General features: G+C 41.1%; 1 protein-coding gene across 2 annotated transcripts in view; it reads left to right on the forward strand.

Annotated features, from left to right (window-relative positions):
• Positions 1–12,914, forward strand: part of LOC115208525 (spastin-like) — a 52,205-nt gene that overhangs the window by 31,250 nt on the left and 8,041 nt on the right. The window lies entirely within an intron of this gene.

A 12,914-nucleotide genomic window follows, 5' to 3' on the forward strand; every position in this document is an offset into this window, starting at 1 on the left:
TCTCAGCGGCAGGGACTGGGAGACTAGTCAGGATCGAGGCAAAGAGACGGAGAGATCCTTAACGAAAACCTGCTCCAGAGCACTCAGGACCTCAGACTGGGCCGAAGTTTCACTTTCCAACAGGACTAAGCACACAGCCAAGACGATGCAGAAGTGGCTTCACAACAAGTCTCTGAATGTCCTTGAGCGGACCAGCCAGAGCCCAGACTTGAACCCGATCGAACATCTCTGGAGAGACCTGAAAATAGCTGTGCAGCACTGCTCCCCATCCAACCTGACAGAGCTTGATGTTTTTTACAGAAATATTTGGTGATCGACTACGAATGCCTTGGAGATCGCGGTTGGTGACCCACTGTGCTATAAAAACTATATTTGACTACCTCGAGTATTTGAAAAGTTTGTATTTTAAAATAAAATAAAATAAAATCTAACTATTTTCTGCTCAGGTCTGCATGGGTTATTAGTAGCATGAACAGTGTTGCCAACAATTTTTGTTTTTGTGAGAGTTGCTGTTGGCTGCTTGATTTGTTGCTAGATGACATTTTGTTGTTGCCGCGTCGACGTCAAAGCACAAATCTGCCTTGCTGCGGCACAGTTATGGTCATCAACTTAGCATTTACGCTTAGCATCTCCCGCTGCACACCCCCTCTCCTTGTGCTTCTCTGTCTGTGTGTGCGTTGTTGCTGTGAGTGGGAAAAGTCACAAGATGCTATCAAAACCATTGGTGGCAAAACCATAGTCATCCCTGTTAAAGATGCACTATGCAGAATCTACCGCTTCTTAGACTTGCTTTCAATGAGAATTACAGATCTATAACACACATTTCTATGTGAATTTGGTCAGTTCGCCCAAAAGTATGTATTGCAGCTTTAAATTACTATTCTAATTCCTAATTCTATGTGCAGAACTCCAAGGCAGCCTGAAAATAGCTGAATTTGTTGCTAGGCTTTTTTACCAATAAAAGTCACTGGAGAGGTCTCAAGACTCGCTAAATATAGCTATTGTATGTCTATGGTTACAATCCTCATAGATTGAATTGCATTGAATTGATCCAAAAATTTAAGGCAGGGTCTAAATTTATAATACCTTTTTTTTAATGCTTGTGTTTTTTAGTTTGTTTTTATAATACAGAATTGTATTTTGGTAGTCTTGCTTGGCAGATTGTAAAAAACACAGTGTCTGTGTATTGTGTTTTTTTTATAAGCACAATGCCACTTCATCAGGGACATTGGCCTGGGTTTTAGACATTTTTCCTGGGCTGCTAGAGATGTTCTCATTCCACCTAAATTATAATACATTTAGCCACAAACTCTACTGTTTCTATAGCCAAATTTCAAAAAACATTTTGCAAAGGGCTTTAATTTTCCTCAAAAACACACTTATCTAGGGCCCTATAAAATGCGGATAATGGGAACGGCATCACGGAATCCATACATTTTAAAACAGAATTCAAAAATATTCAAAAATTTATTGAACTTGGTAGGAAATCAACTAAATCAATTGAAAATGTATTAATTTGTCCAAGATTATTATAAAACATGAACAAAATGCATCAGTGCTTTGTATTTTCCTTCAACTTTCTGAGGCAACACGGGAATGCCCCGGTCTGTGTGTGCGCGTTTGTCTACTTTGTGTAGCCGTTAGCAATGATGCTAATGACGACATCCAAAACCTTCTCAATTAAATATTAACTACAAAGTAGCCTATGCCTACCTGGCAGCATGACATCATGATTATTTGTGTCAATCCAGTGCCGATTTGTTTAGCAAACTGCAATAACATGTGCACTACAGAAACACTGCTTACCTCTTGCTGGTACTCACTTGAATTAAAGTGTATTTACCAGGGTTGGGGACAATTCTAATTTAATTTGAAATAAAAAAAATTAATTCACTCATGAAGTTGAATTAAATTGAAATGTAAAACATCTTAATGTTATGGAATTGGAATTAGACTGTTTAGACTTTTTGAATTGGAATTTTAAAACGTATCAAATCAAAGTTTACTAGTCGCATACACAGATTTTTATGATGTTATCGCAGGTGCAGCGAAATGCTTGTGTTTCTAGCTCCAACAGTAATTGTATTGCAGTAATACCTAGCAATACAAAACAATACACACATAATCCAAAAAGTTAAAATGAAGAAATGTCAAAACAAATCCAATTAACAACGCAAATAGCACTGTAACAGTAATCCAAATGGAATATATACATATCTACACCCCAACCATGTGAAATAGTTTTGGTAAATAACAGCCAATGTTTACTTTTTTATTTGGGCTATGGGAGTCAATTGAAAAATATTCTAACAGTATTTCTGATTGTCTTTTCAACTCACCATCACATACTTTTAATATGGGGCTATGACATTCATTTGCAAATTAGTCTGACATAAGATACATTATCTCACCACCACTAATAAGATGGGTGTGTTTGATGCATGTTGCATCGGAGCTTCTCAAAGTTAGCGAGCATGGTCGACAGTGCGCACCTCATCTCTGTTGTCACATCCAACCTGGATCGATATTTGGTTTTAATGCAGACGAGAGCACTGAATCCAGCCATGAGGGTACCATGAGTTTTATGGTGCTTTCAATACAACTGCGAACTCAGGAAAAATACGAGGTCAAATCATGATGTCAGAATGCCGGCGCTCTAGGAAGAGGCCCGAGTTCCCGAGTTGGAATTCCGAGTTGGATGACCGTTCGAATCGATTTTCCCAGTTGGAGCTTGTTTTTTCTGAGTTCCCAGTTGTCTTGAACGAACTGAAGTCAGAGATTTACAAGTTGTTTTGAATGCTGCATTAATGCTCAGATGGAGAACAAAACTATCCATTGTGGCCTGTGAATGCGTTCGGTCACATGACAGCTCAATCAGCTGTTCGATTTCACTTACCGGCATGTCAGGATCACAGTCAAACGGATTGGGAAGTAGGTCCCAAAATGCTCTTCCATGTGTTGGAGGTGAGCAGTCATCACTCATGTGGGACAGTTACTGATGCTGTTTTCTGTTAGAAACATGCACAGCCAAAGGAAGGGGGTGTGGTTCGCTTTTGAAAGACTCTCTCCAATGAGAATTCTTGAATCCACTAATTTGGTCACTCGTCTGTATACTGTTTTTGTATTTCCCCTGCCGGCTTACGTTCAGTTACACAAATATGTTAGTTACATAGGAGACACATTTTATTTTCATTACACAGAAAGTCAACCAAGTCGGTTTTCTTATACATCCATTGTGAATGACGACAGTTCCTCTCTCAATGCAGAAAATCTTTCCAACTCTCCCCCCTCAATAACCACCAAGCCTCGACGTGAAATAGAACATTGTCATGCTCTGGTCCCACATCTCCACATAGTTTTGCGAACAGGCGTGCGCGTAGTGGATGTGGTTTGATGTAGTTTACAATCGAAGTTACCTGCAGAAAAATCTCAGCTCTTGTGCTGCCAGTTGCTCTCGGTGTATAATACAATGCGTCAATACGGTAGAGGGAGACACATTCATAACTTTAGTGCAGAGGCCTGCCTGCCGTCCCACCATGTATTAAGCCCCATCTGTGCAAAAGCCCACCATTTGATCCCATGGAATCAGTTTGTTGTCAATATAGCCACGTAGCACACTGAACATCCCCTGTGTCGTTTCATGCTCGGGAATCATGAGACGGAACAATATGTCCTCGTGAAGAGCATTCTCCAACATGTATAGCAAACAAAAGTCAATGCACGGGCATCTCAGGCCTCACAGCTAACGTCCATTTGGAGAACATAAGCTGGAGAGTTTGATTCGTTCAGTTTCGTCTTGATTGCTAGCAATATCATTATTTCTTTTAACAGTGCTATCTGACAAAGGTATTGATGTGAGTTTCTATGCCTCTGCCTCCCCACACATTGTTTTCACCATAGCAATTGCGGCCGATAATATCAAAGTCTCTGCAATAGTGTGTGATTTCATAGCGTCGTGGGCCTAGCCATTCACCGTGGAAATGGGGTTGGGACCCCTAGTTTGGGAACTGCTGTATTAGAGTGAGCTATGTCAAGAATCCAGTATGTAAATAAATATGCAGTGTGTATAAACAGTATAACTAAAATCCAATGTACAGTAGTAGAAATATTAGAATGAGCTATGTCGAGAATACACTATATAAATACACAGTACAAAACCCCATGGCAAAATGGATAGTATTTTAGGAAATTAGCTTCCGAACCTGAGTCCGGAACATAATCAATATATATGTATGTGAATGGTGTGTATGGACCGTATGTAAATAGAAAATGTGTGTGTATAGCAGTAGTTACACTATATAGGATGAACCATGACTAGAATACAGTATATACAAATAAAGTGGGTAAAACACTATCAAATCAAGCTTTATTTATACAGCACATTTCAGACATGGAATGCAACGCAATGTGCTTCACAGGAAAAATGAATAAAGAAACAATAAAAAGGCCATTTTAATGGACCATTTCACATCGTCAGTGATGTGTACGCTGAGGAACTTGAAGCTTTTGTCCCTCTCCACTGTGGCCCCGTCGATGTGGATGGGGGCGTGTTCTCTCTGCTGTCTCCTGTAGTCCATGATCAGCTCCTTTGTTTTGTTGACGTTGAGGGAGAGGTTATTTTCCTGGCACCACTCCGCCAAGGCACTCACCTCCTCCCTGTAGGCTGTCTCGTCATTGTTGGTAATCAGACCTACCACTGTTATGTCATCAGCAAACTTGATGATTGAGTTGGAGACGTCCCTGGCCAAGCAGTCATAGTTGAACAGGGAATATAGGAGGGGGCTGAGCATGCACCCCTGTGGGGCCCCGTGTTGAGGGGCAGCGTGGTGGGGGTGTTGTTGCCTACCTTCACCACTTGGTTCGACCCGTGAGGAAGTCCAGGACCGAGTTGTACATGGAGGGGTTCAGACCCAGGGCCCTGAGCGTATTGATGGGCCTGCTGCACTGCTGCTTGGATTCCACCTGGCGATCTGTTCACCGTCTGCCCTGGCCTGTCTCACCCTGTCTGGTACAGGTACCCCCACCACACTCCCCCCTCTCTCCCGAGCTTTCGCTCGCCTCCAGCACACAACGCACTGTTTGGGCGAGTGACTCTGAACTTACAATGGCTAGCCCCAAGTCGTTATATATTTTATATTTTTCTTGTGCATTTTGCTATGTGCCTCATGACTCCTGCATGCTTTGATGACTACAAACTTTCTTTACCCAACCGTGGGACAGACTATGTTTGTTCCCACACTCGGGACTCTGACTCTCTATTGGTTACACGGACCTTTGGCCTCCCATCCTATTCTAACCACCTCTCGCCAGCTTTGTATTCATGTTACCTGATGAAATTGCTGTACAATATGATCTTGTTGCCATCTGATGCACATTCAGATGTCATAAATCAGCACTGCAGAGCTCTCCCTGTCCTATGCCGTGCCTTGATTGTATTACTGTTGATGATACCTGGAAATGTGCATGTACACTCTGGCCCATCTACTGTAACTGGCCCCAATTCTGACTTGTGCTCTGATATCTGCTTCACTGATTTCTGTTCTCGTAAACGCCTGGGTTTTCTGCACGTTAACACTAGAAGCTTATTACCTAAAATGGATCAATTGAAAGTGTGGGTTCACAGCTCCAATCCAGATGTGTTGGTCATTACTGAGACGTGGTTAAGAAAGAGTGTTTCGAATACTGATGTTAACCTTTCTGGTTATAACCTTTTTCGGCAAGACAGATCCTCCAAAGGTGGGGGAGTGGCAATCTTTACCAAGGATCACCTTCAGTGCTCGGTTGTCTCCTCCAAGTCTGTCCCCAAACAATTTGATTTGCTGGTTTTAAGCATTAAACTTTCAAATAGCTCTTTGTTAACTGTTGCTGGGTGCTATCGTCCTCCATCAGCACCGGCCTGTACCCTTCCCGCACTAAGCTCTCTCCTGGCTCCTTACACTAAGTCTGAATCTGTCCTGCTATGTGACCTAAACTGGGACATGCTTAAACCACCTAACCAAGTCCTAAAGCAATGGGACTCCCTAAATCTTTCTGAGATTATCACCAATCCCACAAGGTATGACTCCAAACACCCAGAAAAGGCTACTTATTGATGTTATCCTCACAAATAATCCTGATAGGTCATTACAGAAAACACCAGACTGATACCTTAGTGATCACTGTTTTACAGCCTGTGTTTGTAATGGCTGCTCAGTGAAACGACCTGTGCTGATTTGTCATAGACGCTTGCTAAAATACTTTAATGAGCAAGCCTTCCTTCATGAACTGGCCTCTGTAAAATTGTATAGAATCAGCTTGATACCCTCTGTCGAAGACGCTTGGACCTTCTTTTTTGAAATTTTCAGTGATATTGTTAACAAACACGCCCCCATTAAGAAAATGAGAATTAAAAACAGGTTCAGCCCCTGGTTCGACTGTGATCTTGCAGAGTTACTCAACCTCAAGTATTGCATTTGGCGAAAGGCTCGGCACACTCAAGCTGACTGGCTATCGTTCAGGCAAATGAGAAATAAGTGCACTCAGGCTATCCGGAAGGTGTTGTGGAAAATATTGAGTCAAATATTTGCACAGATACTGGAACTTGTAGATTCAGTTAGACTTTATTACAAAGTAACAGAGCTGAGGAATTCCATGGAACAGCTGAATTCTCTTATCACAGAGCCCTGCCTTTATAGGATTCTGTCTTTGCATAACGTACAGAGTCCCCTCCTTCTATATGAAAATAACTCCCCTTGACCTTTCGCCACCATTGTCTTTCAGTCTCAGTTCTTGCTTGTTAATGCCCACATCTGACAGCTGTATAGGTTATAATGGTAGCAGGCCCTGGTCCTATATGTTCCATTCCTTATCTAGCCATTCTGTCTCAGCTCTTTAAAGTGGACAGTCCAGATACTGCAAATAATGGAAACGGAATCATAGTCATGAGTTTTGCTCCCACATAAACCCCCCTTTGGGACGTACCAAGTCCCACATCAAAAATCACACAAATAAATCAAAGAAAAGGGAGGATCAATCATCAAGCACTGGCGGCAAACTTCCCCCTATCCATCCTAACAATTGGGACTTCCACAAACTCAAAGAAAAGACCGGACCAAACATCTCCATACATATACAATGGAAAGGAGTACAAGATCAAATATATTCAAATACAAAGTAAAAGCAAACTTAAAATACAATGTAAAAGCATGAGAATGTAGTACATAGCCTTGCCTGAGGGTATCTCAGTTCTGTAAAATATATGAAAAATAATAAAACACAAAAAAGAATACAAATAAGCAAAATGGTGTGAATAATAAAGTAAATAATAAAACCCCTTATGTCATTCTAAATAAGACACTTAAACAATATCCTCCATCTCTGACACCTCTCTAGCAAACAGTGATGGAACAAATGAAACACCTGTTAGAAGATTAATGACATGGTCCGTGGACACTTGTAACCGGAATCCCCTAAACAAAATGTAGAAGTTCTAACTTCATTTATCCATTATCAAATGTAGAAAGTAAATAGAAAATACACTCCATAGTAAGTGATTACGAGGTGAGATATATTGTGCCAATCCTATTTTCAATCAAGCACATTCCTCATCCTTACATATAGGTCATTCTCCTCTTTGGCACATTGCACAGGAAAATGGTTCTGGGTAATGACCATGTCCATCTCTCTCATCCTTAGTACACCACTTGCGACTTTACCTTTACGACAAGGTTTGGGTACATGCGCAACTTCCAAGTCATTAGAGTCAGGTGCTTTCCTGAAAACAGGAAAACCTTGATCACTATAATCATGGCAAGCATATCCTCCTCCTGGAGTAACCCCATAGAGACAACTTGGGTTACCAAAAGGACAGTCAAGTGGTCCTCCAAGAGCATTACAAGCTACACCATGTCTATTTGTATATGGCCAGGAGCCGCAGGTACCAGGCTAACCACTGGAGGGCGGTATTGCCCTATCGCCATCTGTTTAACTAGTTTGGACCAACAGAGATTTCAACAGAGGTAGGACACAACAGAAAACAATTCACATTGTCACAAGTTCAAGGCCTACCACGATAGCCATTTTAGTAAACATTGCACCCCATTTACCTGAAGCGAAGTCCAACCAGTCCCAAGCATGGGTATCAAATCCTGCATTGTCCTTAAACTCTTGTCGCAATCCCCCCAGTTTGGTCATAGCAAAAGAAAAAGATCCATCTGGTGCAGTGTTATTGGGAATAAAAGTACAACATTCATCTCCAAACATCACACAGACAACACCCTTCTCAGCTAAAAGCCCATTTAAAGCCTGTCTATTCTGCCATGTCACTTTGCTGGTTGCCTGTACCTGTTCTCCTAAGGCTGTTAATGCAGAGTCAGTATAGTTAATGAATCTCTGTTGATTATAGTAGATATAATGTATCCATTCTAAGTTTTCATTAGGTGTTATTCAAAGAAATATTGATTCAAACCCTGATTTAACCTCATTTCTCGCTTTGTATTCATCAGGAACTCTTCTCGGCTGTCCCATTGCATCTAGGGATACTTTTGGATCTGATTCGTAGGCTCTCCTTACTCTATGCTTCACAGACTCATCCTGCTGTGATTTCATGATAGACACCTGTTGTATCGCTCTAACTTAAGCACAGAGACCTGTCCAGTCTTCTGGTAAAACATTCAAGAGTTCGTTTCTGGATGTGTGGGCAGAACAAACAGTTATACCTCTATCCTGATTCTTTAACATCGTAAGAGATGGTGTTACTTGAGTTATATTACCACATTTACCTTTGCGATTCACAATCATTCCTTTATCATCAAATGTACGAACTCCTGCAGTTTCTAAAAACCCAAATTGTTTACAATCAACTGTAATGTTTCCCACATCTATCCCACTATCTTCATAGCTGTGGAAACATTCATATTTTCCTTTTACAATAGTAAACCTGTCATTATGAGGACCATTTCATTCAGTTCTTATGTCATATGCTGCACACTCATGTTCTCCCAACATAGTTCTGTTTAATATACTCCTGCCTTTAGTGCTACCTAATGCCAACCTGCATTCTATGTTACACAAAGGAATGTAGTATTTTCTCTGAGTACAGTGAACATTTTTACATTTAGCACATTCATTAAATGATGCAGGTTCAGGTACAATTAACAGATCTTCCAAAGGGGATTTGCTACACAATATACAATTGTCCATCCCATGTCTTGTTGCTGTATACTGAGCCTACTTATACCAGCCATTTGTTATTGCTTTTCAAGATGTTTGATTCTGGGGTAATTTCTTCATTGTGGCTACCCCAGTTGGTAACAGATGTCCATATTTTCTGCATCAACCCACTTCCTTGTGGTTTTGCATTGTCTTAGTTGGTGTACTAGTCTCTAGTGGGAGGTGATTTTACAATTTCTTCTAGGGTTGTTGCTGTCAAGGCCATTCTACCATTCTTAATCTGTCCTGGTTTTCACTTTCTGTTAGAAAGACCATGTGAGGGCAGAGAAGTTGTTGGTAAGAAAGTCTCCTTCCCATTCTCCTGTCGTTGTTTCGCCGTCCCCTTGGACAGCGCCTCTGTCAGGGGTATCTGCCAGAGTAGGTATGTCATCAGGAGCAACATGTCACTCCTCCCCATCCCTGGACTCTCTGGATATTCAGGAGAGAGTGGCTGTTGGAAGTTGCTCCTTGATCCACCTCTCCTTCAGCTTCTTCCTGGCTCCTGCCTGGCGCGTCGACCTCCTCTGCTCCCGTTCCCTTCGGACACCCGCCTGGTATATCAGCATCCTCTGCGTCCTCATGGCCCTATGGTCACTCACCAATCCCCTCCGGAACTCTGATACAGTAGTTTAGATGGTACCACATCATTCTTCCTTCTACCTGGACGACTGTTGGTGTTGCTAGGACCACTTCGTAGGGACCCTCTCGCCTTGGCTAGTTCCACCTCCTCCAGAACACTTGGATGTAGTCCTGGTCCCCTGGGATCACCGGACGTGGAACCTCTGGTCCTGGTTCAGGTTTTTTCCTTCTTTCCGTGAGGTTTTCAAACTCAGAACAGAGGCCATAAGCCTCTATGACTACACCATCTTATGTCCACCTCTCATCACACAACAAAATGACATTCCTGCTGAAGCTGGTGACTTCTTTCACTTCAGCTGAGCTGCTTTCAGTTTCTCCACTTTCTCCTTCTGATTCCTAAGAGTTGTAGCATAAGACTTGCAAAGCAACGAAAAACACAAAACATAACAGTATTAACAATGTGGTATGTTATACAAAAGTATATTCATGAAAACCGAAGTCTGAGACCATGACAATTCCCACTCTCTCTTCACCTGACTCTATGCCTCCATGATACCTTTCTGCTGGACTCCACACAAATAAAAGCCCTAAAGAAGCTTCCTCATGCTTTCGCCCAGTCTTCCCCTTTCGGCCCCAGCTTCCGAAAGGTTTTCCCAAGTCATGTCATTTTCACTTTGTTCCCCATCTCCTCCATTTTCATCTGATAGGTACGTTACCTGATATGCAAGTGCGTATCCCTGATTAACTTTACATCCTCATTCATATGATGCATTAACCAATAAATCAGCTAACCCAACTATGATGCTAAAGTAGCTCCCAGATTCAACCCATCTGCATGTCTACAGTGGAATCTGGTGTCTCTCTCTCTCTCTCTCTCTCTCTCTCTCTCTCTCTCTCTCTCTCTCTCTCTCTCTCTCTCTCTCTCTCTCTTTGGTTCTGCTTCCTCTGTCGTGGTGTCTTCAAGCTCACCCATTATGCATCTGGACCTTACTTCTTGTGAGAATTATCCACCCACCGAAGAGAGACATGACGATCTTTACCACTGCAGGTGCTGTAAGGAGTATACCCCCAGCCTGGTGTATCTTGATGTACTATCAATCTCCAGAATTCAGCCTATGCCCTTGGTTATCTCTGGCTCCTTATGTGCTGCTTTCACCTGAGGACATACACACTGCAACACATGGGTCATTTCCTGACAACAGACTTTCTTCTTATGGCAAGATCATTAATTCGTAATATTTAAAATAACAGCCCTATGTAAACATTCTGTCTCAAACATCTCATCTCCTGCTACAGATACATTTACACATAACAATAGCCATATGATGGTCCCTACAGCAACTGCCGTAAGAATAACTACTGCATGTAATCAGTCTAGTGTCTTCCTGCTGTTAAAAATTAAGAAAAATACTTATGAGTTGGAAGAATATCCAACCTAACAAAACTCTAAGTCATAAGTTTCTTAAACTTTTACCATAGTGTTCAAAATGCCACCACTATCACTTTTACTCTCACCATAGTCTAGGTATGTGTCATGTTCAATTTACTTAGAATTGTCCCTATTTTTTTACATCCCTATATTTTACACAGCCAGCTGTCCTTCCTCTCCGATGAGCTATCTCCTGTAATAATATACATAGTCTCTAGAAACAACACCCCTCTACTACCATAACCTTCATTTATGAGCCCCCTCAGATCCCCAATGCAGTCACAGTCCTTCTAACCCATAACACATAAGTCACTACTCCTAATTTACTACCACAGTTAGATACATAACAAAACATTCTCAAATCAATTTAGTCCATTTATAACAGTCCCTCCTCAGGAACAATAAACACACTTATGTTACACAAAACCAAAATAAATTGACCAGACAAGAAAATAGAAAAATAAATGTTAAAATAAATACATGTTTTAATAAATTCCCACTACTCGTAATGTAACTAAAACTGAGGGGGGAACGTCCATCCGTTACGTTCTATGCCCATGTTATTTTGATCTCCATGCCATCTCCTTCTTCTCCATCCTTGGGTGTTATCGCAAAACACAGACTATAAACCTTTTATGCAATTAATTATATCATATCATCCAGCTATCTCTATTTATCAATCCAATTTAACATTAGAATTCTAATGACATAACAAAACAACAAAAACCTCTGTTAACCCACGCTATCATCCTGTAAGTTCTAGCAACCTCCCTGTCTAAGGATAAGGTTTCCAGAGCTTCCCTAGGCCTAATAAATGTAAACAGTTCTATATCCAAATCAGAACTAAAACATTTTATAAATTATCCAACCCAAATTCAGAATAACAGTCCTTAGTGCTTACTATAACTCAAATTCGAACTTCTCAATTTAACACACGTCATCCCTTTTTAAAATGTACTTTTATATAAAAATAAAACTTACTCCAAGTAATACATTTTCTCATTACAGCCCCCCTGTTTTCCTGTCATGAATGGCCTGGTAATGAAAGATCAGTAACTCAATGCATACTTAGTCCAGACTGTTGGTAGTGTATAGACTCAGAAGTGCTAAAAGTCACTGCCGTATTGCACGCCCTTGTTGCCCTTTCTCCAGCCGGTCAGGGAGTGCTTAGAGGTTCACACACACTGTTTGTGGTCAAATTATTCCTGCCATGCCTTAAGGCACAATTTGACATCACCTTCCATGAGAACTCTTTTATTCTACTGGAGACCTCTCGGAAGAGTTTAACAAATCATGAAGTTACCGCCCTAACCCTTCCTAGAATCCCACACTCCATAAATCCCAATCTGGCGAAAATTGTGTCGAAACGAAATCAAATCAAATGAAATGTATTTGTCACATACACATGGTTAGCAGATGTTAATGCGAGTGTAGCGAAATGCTTGTGCTTCTAGTTCCGACCATGCAGTAATATCTAACAAGTAATATAACCTAACAATTTCACGACAACTACCTTGTACACACAAGTGTAAAGGAATGAATACGAATATGTACATAAAAATATATAAATGAGTGATGGCCGAACGGTATTGGCAAGATGCAGTAGATGGTATAGAGTACAGTATATACATATGAGATGAGTAATGCAGGGTATGAAAACATTATATGAAGTGGCATTGTTTAAAGTGGCTAGTGATACATTACATCAAGATGGCAA

The sequence above is a fragment of the Salmo trutta genome, chromosome 14, assembly GCF_901001165.1.
Source record: "Salmo trutta chromosome 14, fSalTru1.1, whole genome shotgun sequence".
Taxonomy (NCBI): domain Eukaryota; kingdom Metazoa; phylum Chordata; class Actinopteri; order Salmoniformes; family Salmonidae; genus Salmo; species Salmo trutta.